The sequence below is a fragment of the Oncorhynchus nerka genome, linkage group LG11, assembly GCF_034236695.1.
Source record: "Oncorhynchus nerka isolate Pitt River linkage group LG11, Oner_Uvic_2.0, whole genome shotgun sequence".
In the NCBI taxonomy this organism is placed as follows: Eukaryota; Metazoa; Chordata; class Actinopteri; order Salmoniformes; family Salmonidae; genus Oncorhynchus; species Oncorhynchus nerka.
This window is the reverse complement of record NC_088406.1, coordinates 64,887,436-64,904,882: the sequence shown is the minus strand read 5'-3', so window position 1 is coordinate 64,904,882 and position 17,447 is coordinate 64,887,436. Positions and strand designations below refer to the sequence as shown.

General features: G+C 42.8%; 1 protein-coding gene across 1 annotated transcript in view; it reads right to left on the bottom strand.

The window, feature by feature from the left end:
• The window catches only part of LOC115137329 (sorbin and SH3 domain-containing protein 2-like), a 106,018-nt gene that overhangs the window by 86,657 nt on the left and 1,914 nt on the right, over nt 1-17,447 (bottom strand). The window contains 1 exon segment of the mRNA XM_065024758.1: nt 782-911. The gene's annotated coding sequence lies outside the window, so the exon portion shown is untranslated.

Sequence of the window (17,447 nt, the reverse complement as noted above, 5' to 3'; positions counted from 1 at the left end):
CTGAAGAGCCTGGTTTGGGTTAGATGTTCCTATGTTCCAAATGAAAGCAGAGTACGTTTTTTTGTCTGGCTTTTTCCTGAGGTTAGAGGTTCGGGAAGAAAAACCCTGCTTTTAATTGAAACCATTTTTGTCCTGTCCACTGTTGGGTTTGGCTATGGTGTAGTGCTGGGATGTAGTGGTACTGTTCTGTTCCAACAGACAGAGATAGAGTATCCGATCTAATCATATTACAAAAACATTTTTAAAGTGCAGATTCTCAATCAAAAACAAATGACTAAAATCAAATCCCCAAGCTGACAAGGTACAAATCTGTTGTTCTGCCCCTGAACAGGCAGTTAAACCCACTGTTCCTAGGCCGTCATTGAAAATAAGAATTTGTTCTTAACTGACTTGCCTAGTTAAATAAAGATAAAATAAAATAAAAAAATAAAAAAAATACTATAATGCAAAAAGCAAATAGACTTTAAAAAAATTGTAAAAAATAAATACTTTATTATTCATAATTTTGGAGTGCCTGGTAAAATAACAGATAAATAAATAAAAATAAATTACTGCTGGACTATTCCATTCACTTTACCCTCATTGTTGATCTTATGAATTGTTATCAAAATCCTACATCCAGTCCACTGATACGCAAGTGCTCGACTCCCAATGGTTTGTGAGGCATGTCCGTTCAAACAAAGCCTACTCTGACTGACATTACACCTGCAAACACAGCAAAAACTCATTACCTTTCAGGTACAGACAGCTAGTGCAAGAGTGGCAAAAAGAAAAATCTTACCGTCATAAAAATCAAAAGCTGGGAGACTTATTCGGGAGAGACGGGCATCAGTGATCTCAATTCTTCACTCGTTCCGGAGAATTCCGCACTCCTCCTCAGGCTTTAAATCCAAAGCCTAGTCTGTCCTTTCCTGGGAAGCACCCAGATGCAACAGAGAGAAGAGGAAAACAGAGTTAGAGAGAGAGCGAGAGAGTTCCCTGTTTAGGTGAAGCAGTGATGAGAGAGGGCTATTTTGAGACACAGACATGCTGCAACTACAGGACTGGAAAGTTACCCCTAGAGTAGGTGGGTCAGAGTGTGTGGGAATGTGTATGGGGGGGGGTGGATAAAGTGACAGGATCTGCTTCTGCCTACATGCATACAATACACGTAGCCATCACGCAGTTACAAACCCACAAGCTCACACACACACACCTCCCCATCCCAGGCATGAGCTATGTCAGCGGGGCAGTAGCTCAGTAGCAGACAGGCATTCCTCTGTCAGGATAAGCAGCAGAGTCAAAATAAATGATGGATAGACTAGAAGGGGGACGGAATGGGCAGACTGCGCGGAGTGAGGTGTCAAATAGGTAACGCACACCCATCTCTCCCCAGCGTCGCTATTTGAACGATTATGTGTGTGCCATTAACTTATTGGGCGCCATGTAAAGTGGAGTTCCCACACAGAAATGATGTTGAGCAACAAGCCACATTTGATATAGCCCATGCAGGACACAAGCTTTTGCTCTCTGCTGTTGACGGTTTGATCATCTGTCAGAAAAGTTGGCCCGGCTCAGTGTGATGATCCGCGAGCACATAAACATTAAGCGCACACACACACACACACACAGGCCCCTCCACCCTATCCCGACCAGCTATTCGCAGGCAAGTGATGTAACTAGAGCTATATTCACCTTGCATTTAGAGGCTGGTCATCCCATGCTGTAACACAGCTACTGGACAACTTCCACCTCTCTAAACGCAGCAGTAAACCAAACAGATGCAGCAAGGGACATACACAACATAACATAAAGCTTCATCCGCCTGGTCCCTGAGATGTTCATTAAGTTCCTTTAATGATCCCCGAATGGATGAGTCAAATTAAACTCACTGGTGGTCACTGATGAGGTAGCCAAGCCTGATCAATTATTCAACATATTTAACAAAAGGAGTTAGTTATCGTGGACGAACCTCAATTCATTACCGCAATTTCTCCGGTGAACTTCACCGGCTCACACTCCAGTGCTCTCTCACGGGCTTCGCCCCAAAATACTGTAGTGCATCATTACTTACTCATACTTCATTTACTACTTTCCAATCAAAACAGATGGATGACAAGACTGGATAGGTTTTCAATTACATGTTTTCATCAAGATGAGTAATGAGATGAGGAAGCTTTCAAGGAAATAGTGGAATAAAGAGAGAGATTGATGTTTTACTTGTTACCATTTTGAGGCAGAGGCTTCCATAACAAACAAGCCTACAGAAACTGCTGTGCCAACCACTCCCTTTTCTTGTGGATTTTGGGTGACTCCTACAATTGCCAACCACAAGAGCTACTTTGGCCATTTGGGGTGTAGCTTTGTGTGTTGTGAGGTCTGCGATGCATTTATGCTGTTTGCAGAAAGGCACAATGACGTACAGCACAGTGTCTATTATGGGGTTCCCACTGTGAACGTGCTAAGGGAAACGGAGAGTTTCATGTCGTTGGAGAGATGAGGACAATGCTATCCCCATCTGTGATGGGAGAGGAAAAACAAGTTGTATTCCATCCACTGCTAGAACTTCCTCTTGCGTTAAAATGGCTCCAATGGTCTGCAAAGATTACTTCCGAACTTTACTTAACATGTATTATTGAGCTATAAATATGGATGCCTCGCATGTGAATGTACCGTACAATACATAGAGGACTTTCATTTCACACAAAGTATATTTGTCTAATTGTAAAGTTAAGGTCATGCAACCTGAATTGCAAGTCTTTATCATCCACATGCTTCGGGACACAGAAATCCCTGTTAATCGAATAGGTGTTGAAATGATTCTGATGCTAACTAACTAATGTGATGCTAACTAACACCACATAGCGCGAAATCGCAAGACTTACGGGAACATTTGTGAAGCCAACCAAGCAGACCAGGGTTTGTGGTTTGAGAAGTCAATGTGAGAAGTGAACAATTATTAAGTTGTTCATTTTCTCGAAATCTAAAAAAGGCACAACCTTTTTGCTTTTTCCATAATAAAAAAATAAAAATCTGACACAGCGGTTGCATTAAGGAGAGGTATATCTATAATTCCATGTGTATAACTTGTATTTTCATCTACATTTATGATGCAAAATCACTGGATGTTTTTGGAACTAGTGACCGTAACGCGCCAATGTAAACTCAGATTTTTTTAATATAAATATGAACTTTATCAAACAAAACATACATGTATTGTGTAACATGAAGTGCTATGAGTGTCATCTGATGAAGATCATCAATGGTTAGTGATTAATTTGATCTCTTATTTGTGCTTTTTGTGACTCCTCTCTTTGGCTGGAAAAATGGCTGGGTTTTTCTGTGAGTTGGTGGTCACCAAACATAACTGTTTGTGGTGCTTACGCTGTAAAGCCTATTTGAAATTGGACACTGTGGTGGGATTAACAACAAGATTACCTTTAAAACGGTATAAGATACATACATGTTTGAGGAATTTTTATTATGAGTTTTCTGTTGTTTTAAATTTGGCGCCCTGCACTTTCACTGGCTGTTGTCATATCATCCCGTTAACGGGATTGCAGCCCTAAGAAGTCGTACATGTTATTACTCCAACTTCGTGAAGTGGCAAACTGGCACGTTTTTATTCTCGTGAAGTTCGGCGCGAGACGACCGTTAGACCCAATGACGTGTTTCTGCACATGAGCTTAGCTAGCCAATGTCACACTGAGAAGCAATTACAGCCTGTCTTCATACTGCGCAGTCTTTGCTCATACTTTCAACTAGTTAGCTTGATGCTAACGGATACTAACAACAAGCTAACTCCTAGCAATAGAGCTAGCAACAAGTCAACCTCGAACTGTGCTAACAACAACAACCTGGTGCTAACTGATGCTAACAACAAACTAAGTCCTAGCAATAGTGCTACCGACAGTTGAGCCGCTACCGCTAGCTAGCTCAGTGCTAACAAGCAGGACCAGAGAAACTCTCAACCACCTGCATGTCCAGCAACTATGCAGTGTGACAAAAAGGTCAATTGAGCATAAATTCAGCCAGCTGCCCGTCCTGGATCAACACAGTCCGAGACCCTGTCACCCTGCCAATGATGAAGTGGTAACGCTCAAATCCCCTCTAAAAAAGGTCCCGACGGCCACTATGGAAATAAGCAGCGCTGACGAGATGATAACATGTCTCCTGCCACTGAAGTAGTCCCATTCTAAGCCTGGCACCTTGAGGACCCCAGTGATTGGGGTGTCAGCTGTCATGATTAAGCGACAACTGGCAGCGCTAGCTGCGGTATCTCGACGAGCAGAGAATTGACATGTGCTAATGATGTAACCTATTCAGACAGATCATGGACCTAAAAGGAACGGTGTGTCATTCTGTCTGTTATTCTGAGGGCCAGAAAGAGAGCAATTTTCAGCCTGTTCCATTTCAGTTCTAGTCATGAAGAAAGATCAAATGGGACGTTTTCATCCAACCCTGGTACTGACCAGTCTTACGGCATTTTAACACAAATTGGGCATTGTCGCTGATTGCTGTTCAGGTAGAGACTTCAGTAATACATGATTGTTAAAGGGAGAAACTAATGAACCAAATATGTTGCACGAACAGCTCTGGAATTATTACATTAAAGTACCAGAGACGAAAAGCTGGCGCACACACAAACCTATGAGCCAATCAGGACTAGACGGGGCACGTCAACATTGTCTCACCGGCCTGATTTCAACACCCAATCCATTATCAGCACCAATATGGGTCCAGCCATTCCCAGCTAAGTAAGTGACAGGTTATAAAAAGCAGAGAGGAGCAGGATAAACACAAATTACAGTGGCACAATGTCTGCATCCCAAATGACACTTTTCCCTATAGAGCGTACTACTTTTGAACAGGGACCCTATAGGGCTCTGGTCAAAGTAATGCACTATCCCTGGAATAGAGCGCCATTTGGGGCACATATGAACTCAGTTTAGGGGTGGACCAAAACTATTAAAACGGGGCCATAGGCCTATATTTCACCCCACTAGCAAACATCCCAGAAAAGAACCTTAAGCCCAGTGACTTTTATGTTTGGGTGGTTGGCTTCATACAAATACTCTATGGTTGGCTTAATGTATGTCACCTACGGATAACAAGGAACACTGTCCTGGTATGTTGATTATATAAAACCTGTTATAATAGTCTATTTAAACTAGGCCTATGTTAAATCATATAGAGAACTACAGTATACAGTAGCAGGTTATGTGACCTTTGCCATGTAAAGGCTAGATGCAGCCCTATAAGATTAATGCCAAAATGGCCCCAAATAGAATTCAAAGAAGGCTGTGGCTAAAGTTAACATACCCTTCACATATAAAATAAACTGCATCCCACTGTTGAGCCTGAACCTTATCAAACGTTTTGGGACGTGAAGTGTTGGGAGATCGATGTCATAAGTGGGAACATTATTCTCCTATGATAGAGTGCCGTAAGAATGTTATGAACATTATGACACGAGTCATCCATCAACCCTGCTCAACCTCTCCCAGACTCCCTCACACCTCTGCCCTGGGACCCACCGACGGGCCCATTTCCTACCACCTCGCCCGGCAGCCAATCGGGCACCCACGCTCACTACTTCCCTCGCATTCTGCCCGGTAACGGGATCCAAACTGTTGACTGCGGCGCCCAGCCATTTTGGCTTAGGACGTGTCGACCCTGGGATTTACACATACTTGACTGGTGCAAGGTTTAGAGACGGGAGGGCTTTCTTTAGCACTATACCTCTCATCAAACCGGAGAGACAGAAGCAAGGGAGGGAAAGAGAGATGTGTGTGTGTGTGTGTGTAGCCCTTACTTCCTCCACATACCCCAACGCCAGTTCCGCCATACCGGCATTTATTGCAGAGTTGTTGGCGCAAACTACTCTCGCATTTGGTGCACCGTCCGGTAGCGTATGTCATCGCCACAATAGAATACACAGAGAATGAGAGAGCGCGCGCGAGAGAAAAAGAGTGAAACGGATGTAGGATTGTCATTAATACTTTCCTCCTCCGTAATCCTTACCGCTCATTTTCACAGCTTATCCCAGGCCCACAGAAAGGTCACAGAGGAACAAGCCTTGGGCCAGGGCCAGAGGGGCACCACCACTGTGCCTTTTCAGAGAGAGCTTGACCTTTGACCACCATGAATCACTGCACACTTTTTCCACCGCTCGCAACAAACAGGACGTAAACAAACGAGACCCGGGAAGGGAGTAGCTGGTTTGACACTATAAAAACATAACGGCCTCATGAAGAAACGTAGGCTTCGTACATTTAACAACCACAGAAAGAACTCCTACATTTGAAAACACTGCAGGCTTAAGCTTTCAGTACTTTATGTTGATACCTACAATATTCTACAGCGCCCTAAAGCGTTATAGAGGATTTGCTTAACTCAGCGATAGCGGTTTCTAGAGAGAGAGAGGGGGAGGGGGGGGGGGTCAATTCAAACTAACTGTAACTTTGTTCCCCATTGAAGCACTTTAGAAAAAAGTACAATAGTCCTGCTGAAAATAGCTTGTTTGTGTGTCCTCTTTCACACAGAGAAGATCTGTTGGTGTTCCAGTGACATCGACCACTCTTAATGCTGTGAAAATAACACCTGGCTCCCAAATGCCACCCTAACCCCTATATAATGCACTACTTCCAACCATAGCTCTATGAACAGGGTGCCATTTGGGACACTCAACGTGTCATATCCCGCTGCCTAAGGGTAAAGGTCAATGGGGTCCTTTGTCACAAAGAACTCAGCCGTGGGACTTCCCTTATCCAGGTCATTTCCATGTAAAGGACTCATGAGCACCAACATGTGAAGTTCATAGGAGCATGTACAATTGGGTGCCGGATGAAAGCTACGAGTCTATGAAGGCATATACACTGAGGCACATTGACTGACCAGTCAATGAGAACGCTACGACCCCTTATTGGTGTGACCTGTTAAATCCACTTCAATCCGTGTAGATGAAGTGGAGGAGACGGGTTAAAGAAGGATTTTTAAGCCTTGAGACAATTGAGACATGGATAGTGTATGTGTGCCATTCAGAGGGTGAATGGGCAAGACAAAATATTTAAGTGCCTTTGAACGGGGTATGGTCGTAGGGGCCAGGCACACCGGTTTGAGTGTGTTAAGAACTGCAACGCTCCTGGGTTTTTCACACTCAACAGCTTCCCGTAAGTATCAAGAATGGTCCACCACCCAAAGGACATCCAGCCAACTTGACACAACTGTGGGAAGCATTAGAGTCAACATGGGTTAGCATCCCGGTGGAATGCTTTTGACACCGTGTAGAGTCCATGCCCCTAAATTGAGACTGTTTTGAGGGTCAAAAGGGAGTGCAACTCAATATTAGGAAGAAGTTAATACTTTTTTATAGCTACTGTTTACAGGCCTCCTGGACCGTATACAGCGTTCCTCGCTGAGTTCCCTGAATTTTATATCAGACCTTGTAGTCATGGCAGATAATATTGCAATTGTTGGTGACTTTAATATACACATGGAAAAGTCCACAGATCCACTCCAAAAGGATTTCAGAGTTATTATTGACTCAGTGGGTTTTGTCCAACATGTCTCTGGACTCATTGTCACAGTCATACCCTGGATCTAGTTGTCCCATGGAATAAATATTGTGTATCTAAATTTTTTTCCTCATAATCCTGGACTTTCGGACCACCATTTTATTACGTTTGCAAATCGCAACAAATAATCTGTTCAGACCCCAACCAAGGATCATCAAAAGCTGTCCTATATATTCTCAGACAACCCAACGATTCCTAGATGCCCTTCCAGACTACCTCCACCTACCCAAGGATGTCAGAGTAAAAATATAATTGAACCATCTAATTGGGGATCTTAAATTTCACCTTGCATAATACCCTAGATGCAGACACACCCCTAAAAACTAAAACATTTGTCACAGGAAATTTGCGCCCTGGTATACAGAAAATACCCGAGCCCTGAAGCAAGCTTCCAGAAAATTGGAAAAGAAATGGCGCTCCACCAAACTAGAAGTCTTTCGACTAGCTTGTAAAGACAGTAACATGCGATATCGAAGAGCCCTCACTGCAGCTCAATCATCCTATTTTTCCAAACTAATTGAGGAGAAAGAGAACCCAAATGTATTTTTGATACTGTCGCAAAGCTAACTAAAAAACAGCATTGAACAAGAGAGGATAGCTTTCACTTCGGCAGTGATAAACGTCTTTGATGAAAAGATCATGATCATTAGAAAGCAAATTACAGACTCCACTTTGAATCTGCGTATTTCTCCAAAGCTCAGTTGTCCGGAGTCTGCTCAGAACTGCCAGGACCTAGGAAAAATGGAGACACTCAAGTTTTTAGATCCTGTATCTCTTGATACATTCATGAAAATAGTAATGGCCTCTAAACCATCAAGCTGCATACTGGACCCTATTCCAACTAAACTACTGAGGGAGCTACTTCCTGTGCTTGGTCCTCCTATGTTGAACATAATAAATGGCTCCCTATACTAGAGGTCGACCGATTAATCGGAATGGCCGATTAATTAGGTCCGATTTCAAGTTTTCATAACAATCGGAAATCAGTATTTTTGGGCGCCTTTATTTAATCTTTGTTTAACTAGGCAAGTCAGTTAAGAACACATTCTTATTTTCAATGACGGCCTAGGAACGGTGGTTTAACTGCCTCGTTCAGGGGCAGAAAGACAGATGTTCAGCTTGTCAGCTCGGGGGATCCAATCTTGCAAACCTAAAGTTAACTAGTCCAACGCAATAGGACCTGCCTCTCTCGTTGCACTCCACAAGGAGACTGACTGCCTGTTACGCAAATGCAGTAAGCCAAGGTAAGTTGCTAGCTAGCATTAAACTTATCTTATAAAAAACAATCAATCGTAATCACAAGTTAACTACACATGGTTGATATTATCTAGCGTGTCCTGTGTTGCATATAATCTGACTGAGAATACAAGCATACAAGTATCTGATTGAGCGGTGGTAGGCAGAAGCAGGCTCGTAAAAATTCATTCAAACAGCACTTTCGTGCGTTTTGCCAGCAGCTCTTCGTTGTGCGTCAAACATTGCTCTGTTTATGACTTCAAACCTATCAACTCCCGAGATGAGGCTGGTGTGACCGAAGTGAAATGGCTGGCTAGTTAGCTCGCGTTAATAGCGTTTCAAACGTCACTCGCTCTGAGCCTTGGGGTGGTTGTTTCCCTTGCTCTGCATGGGTAACGCTGCTTCGATGTGGTGGCTGTTGTAGTTGTGTTGCTGGTTCGAGCCCAGGGAGGAGCGAGGAGAGGGACGGAAGCTATACTGTTACACTGGCAATACTAAAGAGCCTATAAGAACATCCAATAGTCAAAGGGTAATGAAATACAAATGGTATAGAGGGAAATTGTCCTATAATAACTACAACCTAAAACTTCTTACCTATGATTATTGAAGACTCATGTTAAAAGGAACCACCAGCTTTCATATGTTCTCATGTTCTGAGCAAGGAACTGAAATGTTGGCTTTCATATTGCACTTTTACGTTCTTCTCCAACACTTTTGTTTTTGCATTACTTAAACCAAATTGAACATGTTTCAATATCTACTTGAGGCTAAATTGATTTTATTGATGTATTATATTAAGTTAAAATAAGTGTTCATTCAGTATTGTTGTAATTGTCATTATTACAAATACATGTATTTTTATAAATCGGCCGATTAATCGGTATCAGCTTCTTTGGTCCTCCAATAATCGGTATCGGCATTGAAAAATCATAAGCGGTCGACCTCTACCCTATACACCGGATGTGTACCAAACTCACTAAAAGTGGCAGTAATAAAGCCTCTCTTGAAAAAGCCAAAATTTTGACACAGAAAATCTCTACATTGGCTTCCTGTTAATGTTATGGCTGATTTTAAGGTTTTACTGCTAACCTGCCATACGTACCTACACGTATGCTACAGTCACAAGACGCAGACCTCCTTACTGTCCCTAGAATTGCTAAGCAAACAGCTGGAGGCAGGGCAGGCTTACTCCTATAGAGCTCCATTTTAATGGAATAATCTGCCTATCCATGAGAGAGATGCACTCGGACTTGACCTTTAAGTCTTTACTGAAGACTCATCTCTTCAGTAGGTCCGATAATTGAGTATAGTCTGGCCCAGGGGTGCAAAGGTGAAAGGCAAGGCACTGAAGCAAGAAACTGCCCTTGCTGTCTGCATGGCTGGCTCCCCTCTCTCCACTGGGATTCTCTGCCTCTGACCCTATTACGGGGGATAAGTCACTGGCTGTCTAGTGCCCTTTCATGCCGTCCCTAGGAGGGGTGAATCACTTGAGTGGGTTGAGTCACAGACGTGATCTTCCTGTCCTGTTTTACCCCACCTCATGCTCATGCGGTGGAGATCTTAGTGGGCTATACTCGGCCTTGTCTCAGGGCAGTAAGTTGTGGTTGAAGATATCCCTCAAGTGGGTGGGGTTATATCCTGCCTGGTTGGCCCTGTTCGGGGGTATCGTTGGACGGTGCCACAGTGTGCCCCCGACCCACCCGTTTCAGTATCTATGTTGCAATAGTCTATGTGCCGGAGGGATAGGGTCAGTCTGTTATATCTGGTGTCATTATCCTGTCTTATCTGGTGTCCTGTGAGAATTTAAGTATGTGCCCTCTAATTCTCTCTCTCCCTCCCCTCCAGAAGTACCTGAGCCCAAGGATCATGCCTCAGGACTACTTAGCCCGATGACTCCTTGCTGTTCCCACTCCATCTGGTTGTGCTGCTGCTCCAGTTGCAACTGTTCTGCCTGCGGCTAGGGAAACCTGACCTGTTCACCATACGTGCTACGTTGTTTCAACGCTCTCTCTACCGCACCTGCAGTCTCTACCTCTGAATGCTCGGCTATGAAAAGCCAACTGACATTTACTCCTCAGGTTCTGACCTGTTCCACGCTCTACAACCACTGTGATTATTATTTGAACCTGCTGGTCATCTATGAACGTTTGAACATCTTGAAGAACAATCTGGCCTTTTAATGCCATGTACTCTTGTAGTCTCTACCCGGCACAGCCAGAAGAGGACTGGCCACCCGTCAGAGCCTGGTTCCTCTCTAGGTTTCTTCCTAGGTTCCTGCTTTTCTATTAAGTTTTTCCTAGCCACTGTGCTTCTACATCTGCATTGCTGTTGTTTGGGGTTTTAGGCTGGATTTCTGTACAGCACTTTGTGACATAGGCTGATGTAAAAAGGGCTTTATAAATACATTTGATTGTATATACAGTCCCAATCAAATGTTTGGATACACTCATTCAAGATTTTTTCTTAATTGTACTATTTTCTACATTGTAGAATAAAAGTGAAGACATCAAATCTATGAAATAAAATATATGGAATCATGTAGTAACCCCAAAATATTTTTGATTATACAATGTAGCCACCCTTTGCCTTGATGACAGCATTGCACACTCTTGGCATTTTCTCAACCAGCTCCACCTGGAATGCTTTTCAATTAACAGGTGTGCCTTGATAAAAAAAAAGTTAATTTGTGGAATTTATTTCCTTCTTAATGCATTTCAGCCAATCAGTTGTGTTGTGACAAGGTAGGGGTGGTATACAGAAGATGGTATTTTACCAAATAGGGTTAAGTCCATACTATGGCAAGAACAGCGCAAACATGCAAATAACAATGACAGTCCATCATTACTTTAAGACATGATGGTCAGGCAATGTAGAAAATTAAGAAATTTTTAAGTTTATTCAAGTGCAGTCGCAAAAACTATGAAGCGCTATGAGGACTGCCACAGGAAATAGTTACCTCTGCTGCAGAGGATATGTTAGAGTTACCAGCCTCAGAAATTACAACCCAAATAAATGCTTCGGAGTTCAAGTAACAGACACATCTCAACACCAACTGTCCAGAGGAGACTGCGTGAATCAGGCCTTCATGGTTGAATTGCTTCAAAGAAACCACTACTAAAAGGACACCAATAAGAAGATTTTATTGAATTTCCAAAACATATAATATACTTGCAGTGAAGTTGCTCAACAACTACATCACATCAATCATCCAACAGACTCCCATTTACAGCGACACACAGAAGCATCCAGGGTCAACGCCCTAACCAAGGGCACATTGACAGATCTCCCACCTGGCCAAACGACGTGAACCCTAACCTTCCAAGGTCCCCACCACAGTTCCCCAATAGCTGTCACTCAACCATCTGAGACCCCTCCCACAGTCCCCCCCCATGAAAAGATGTAATACAATTAATTCCATTCCCCACCCCAAAGAACCCCACCCCCCAAAGCACCAACAACCAAGAAAATGAACTAGAGAGAGAAAAGACAAAAGAAAACAGCAAACAACCAAAACAAAAAAAAGGACATCAAGGACAACTAAAATTATAACAGCAAAATCAACTGTATATTTTGAGAGCACATCTGGCACTATTACATGTGTATGTGTGTATTTGAATGAGAGTGTGTATATGCATGTGTATAAACACCTGCACATCATCAGCCTCAGGCAAACCGGCATTAGCTGTAAAAGCACTGCCCTTCAGTGGCATTCAAATTCACTTATTATCATGTTTTATTTTGATTTATCTTTGACCATCATTCAATCTCCCGCAAAGCAACTCCACATCCCAACCCTCAGCCCATTCCACCCATCTCACCTTGCCTCCCTCTTCGGAATTCTACACAGAAGAAGAGACTTGCTTAGGCCAAGAAACACAAGAAATAGACATTAGACCTGTGGAAATCTGTCCTTTGGTCTGATGAGTCCAAATTTGAGATTTTTGGTTCCAACTGCGTTGTCTTTGTGAGACAAAGAGTCGGTTCCCACAGTGAAGCATGGAGGTGGTGGTGTGATGGTGCTCTGGCTGGACCACTCAAGGACATTCAGAGACTTGTCCCAAAGCCACTCCCGCATTGTCTTGGCTGTGTGCTTAGGGTCATTGTCCTGTTGGAAGGTGAACCTTCGCCCCAGTCTGAGATCCTGAGTGCTCTGGAGCAGGTTTTCATCAAGGATCCCTCTGTGCTTTGTTTCGTTCATCTATTCATTGATCCTGACTAGTCTCCCAGTCCCTCCTGCTGAAAAACATCCCCACTGCATGATGCTGCTAAAAAACAATCAATCAATCTTAACATAATCAATAGTTAAACTAGTAATATCATCAACCATGTGTAGTTATCTAGCTTGTCCTGCGTTACATATAATCGATGCGGTGCCTGTTAATTTATCATTGAATTTAACGAGCGCATTTGTGAAAAAAGCATTGTCGTTGCACAAATGTGTACCTAACCATAAACATCAATGCCTTTCTTTAAAATCAATACACAAGTATATATTTTTTTACCTGCAATTTAGTTAATATTGCCTGCTAACATGAATTGTGTCACTTCTCTTACGTTCTGTGCAAGCAGAGTTGAGGTATATGCAGCAGTTTGGGCCACCTGGCTCGTTGCGAACTGTGTGAAGACCATTTCTTCCTAACAAAGACCGTAATTAATTTGCCAGAATTGTACATGATTATGACATAACATTGAAGGTTGTGCAATGTAACAGCAATATTTAGACTTAGGGATGCCACGCGTTAGATAAAATACGGAACGGTTCCGTATTTCACTGAAAGAATAAACGTTTATTCTTTCGAAATTATAGTTTCTGGATTTGACCATATTAATGACCTAAGGCTGGTATTTCCGTGTGTTCTCATATTATAATTAAGTCTATGATTTGATAGAGCAGTCTGACTGAGCCATGATAGGCAGCAGCAGGTTCGTAAGCATTCATTCAAACAGCACTTTCCTGCATTTGCCAGCAGCTCTTCGCTGTGCTTCAAGCATTGCTCTGTTTATGACTTCAAGCCTATCAACTCCCGAGATTAGGCTGGCAATACTATAGTGCAACCTAAAACTTCTTACCTGGGAATATTGAAGACTCATGTTAAGAACCATCAGCTTTCATATGTTCTCATGTTCTGAGCAAGGAACTTAAACGTTAGCTTTTTTGCATGGCAAATATTGCACTTTTGCTTTCTTCTCCAACACTTTGTTTTTGCATTATTTAAATCAAATTGAACATGTTGTTTCATTATTTATTTGAGACTAAATTGATTTTAGTGATGTATTATATTAAGATAAATAAAAAAGTGTTCATTCAGTATTGCTGTAATTGTCATTATTACAAATATGTATATATCTTTTTTTTTTTTTTTTAAATCGGCAGATTATTTGGTATCGGCTTTTTTTGGTCCTCCAATAATCGGTATCGGTGTTGAAAAATCATAATCGGTCGACCTCTAGTCCTGGTGCATATTGTTTGTTAAACTTTTAAATTAACGTGGCCTCCGGAGTGCCGCAGTGGTCTAAGGCACTGCATTGCAGTACTAGCTGTTCCACTATAGATTCTGTATTCAAGTCCAGGCTCTGTAGCAGCCGACCGGGAGACCCATGGGGTGGGCGCACAATTGGCACAGCGTCGTCCGGGTTAGGGGAGGGTTTGGCCAGCAGGGATGTCCTTGTCTCATCGCACACTAGCGACTCCTGTGGCGAGCCGGGCGCAGTGCACGCTGACATGGTCCTCTGACACATTGGTGTGTCTCGCTTCCGGGTTAAGTGGGCATTGTGTCAAGAAGCAGTGCGGCTTGGTTGGGTTGTGTTTCAGAGGACGCACGGCTCTCGAACTTGGTCTCTCCCGAATCCATACGGGAGTCGCAGCGATGAGACAATTGAATACCTCAAAATTGGGGAGAAAAGGGGGGGGGGGTAAAAAAGCTGATTGGACGGATCCCTGCCTCCTCTGTCACGCCAGCTCAATTCACCTTTCTCAAATCCTAGCCTCCCATCTCCTAACGCAGTCCGTTATGATTCTTATAAGAAACGGCAGCCATTCTTCCTGGGGTCCACACAAAACACTAATGGAAAAGAACAGCAACACGAATTTAAACTAAGAACACTATGACTTAAGAACAATATGACTATTTAAAAACCAGACAAGATCTAGCCTTTTGTGACTGTAATCCCACTATAGCTAAATCAGGCTAAGGGCAAAAGGGCAACTGAGCCGCTTACTATGAGGGAAGCCCTGAAGTCCACGGCATGCAACCTTCAGCTTCACTTCTCCATCATTTCGAACAATTAACAATTACCGTGATATGCAGTCGTTTAACTTACTTCAGGTAAATTCACTGACCAAATCTCTGCAAAATAAGAGTGCCTGCTAAATGACTAAAATGTCAATTTAAACTGATGGCAAACACAGTAGATAGTTGGAAGGGCTACTAAGATGAAAGTTTCTGTGGAAAACTGTCATGGGAAAACTACAGTATGTCTGAATAAAAGGTCATTGAGTTGCTGTATTGGAGACCAGCAAATATCCTCCACAGCACTTTAATCAAAAGGGTTCTGAGAAACAGGTCAGGCAAGCTTTTCAAAGACAGACCACTTGAGCCATGACATCAGCTCTTCTTCTAAAGCAGGAGAGAGAGAGCGAGAGAGAGAGAGACACACAAAGGAAGAGTGAATGGGCAAGAAAGGGACATAGAAAGGAAGAGAGTTGGAGAGAAGAGGTCATAAAATAGAGAGCAAGTGAAAGAGGGAGAGAGAGAATGTGCGACCCCTGTTCTGTACTTTCGGGAGAAACCGTATCGCATTCTCCAAATCCCAGATGGCCCGCCTAGATCCTGCACCACTCCCCTCAGTAACTCTAACTGGCAGGTAGCAGGTGCAGCCACATAGCTGTAGAGGCAGGACACTAACGCCATCCCTCCCTGGGAAATCAATCAAGTGAAAATGTGATGATTGTCTCATTAATGTATGGTTATATTTAAGCCATCCCTCCGGACTGTTTATTGGCTAGCTCGTCTTAGTGACATCCATTCAAACGCCAAGTTGTCAACTGTTGATTCCCATTATGAGTTTCATTGGACTAGGTTGGATTTCTCTCGTTTACACACAAACACACATTACAAAGTAGTTTCAAAATACACACACCTACTTCCAGAATTACACACAAACCCACACACTGACACTTCTGCAAACACACACCCCAGACTCGCTCCCAGGTACCACGGTATGCGGTTCCCGTAGTGACAGCATTACACAGTATTCATTCAAAACAAAAACACATCGGAACTGAACAGGAAGAAGGGAAGGCATTAAAATGAGTGTGCGTGTGTGTGTTTGTACGTGCATGTGTGTGTCTAAATGACTAGACTGACAACAGGAAGTCACCACCGGCCTTTCACTTTTTCTCATTATGTCATCCCTTTATTTGTGGGTGGGACCGAGTTTACAGTTTTTTTTTAAAAGGGATTCAATCCTCTTGAACATTTCCTGTCAGATCGTTGGGCATGAGTGAGCTCACTGAGCTACTGTATGTCAGACACGGTAGTCTTTTTCACAGCCACCGTATCGTGTCTGACTTAAATAGCCTACATGACAGTTCAGCTGTTCTATGTGACAGAATTCATTTCACCAATTGAATAGGCCATGAAATGCCATCAACTTTCTTCAAAATAAAAAATTCTAATGTAAAACAAGTCATTTATTTTGTGCTACTGCATATAACAAATACAATTGATCAACTAATGTGATGCAAAACACCCCGAGGAAGGCACAGTGATGCCGAAACGTTGGTAAATACCCATTAAATTGCTGGGAGTTTATACATGGAGTGTGCGACTTAATTTTGATGGTTATGTTTTGCATAAACTGACATCATACGACCACCTTCAGGCTGATAATTATTATCATTTTAAGACTAATCAATAATTGCCTACTATGGCAAATGTTAAGACTGATTGCCATTGTTGAAGGGCATAGCAGTGAGTGAAGGAAGTGAATCCCCAGTAATGCTGTAACAATTGGCCAGGGTAATCTTCTTAATGTGCACTAAGCCTTTTATGCCCATGCAGTGGGGATGGTGTAATGACGCGAGTCCATTCTGCTAGAGCCCAGGGAGTGAAGGGAGGTTAATGAGCATTTGAATCCAAAGAAAGGGATTTTCTTCAGTGAAAGTGAATGGGTGATAAAAAATTAAAATCAATTGTATCACTGTATTCATTTTATGTTCAAAGGAAGAGGGAAGAAGAGGGCATTATTTGGTAAGTATGAAAACTGGAGAAAACATAACTTAATTTACTCAATGTCCGGTTTTCCAAGTAGGCTATAATCATTTCACTCAATATCTCCTACACAACTTATAAAGTAAACATGGATGGTGTTGATTGCTGGCTTGGCTAATGATTACCTTAGTCCAGGGTTTCCCAAACTCAGGCCTGGGCACTCCAGCACCCTGGGTGCATGGATTGGTTTTTGCCCTAGCACTAACACCACCGATTCAAATAACCAACTCATCATCAAGCTTTGGCAACTTGGGGTTCAACAGGGGTTATTCTAATAGCTTTAAAGTTGTTTGAAGAACCTTAGGGTTCTTGGCACTGAAAATTGCCCCCAAAAGGTACTTCCATGGGAGGTGGGATTCATCGAGGAACCTCCTTAGTTGGT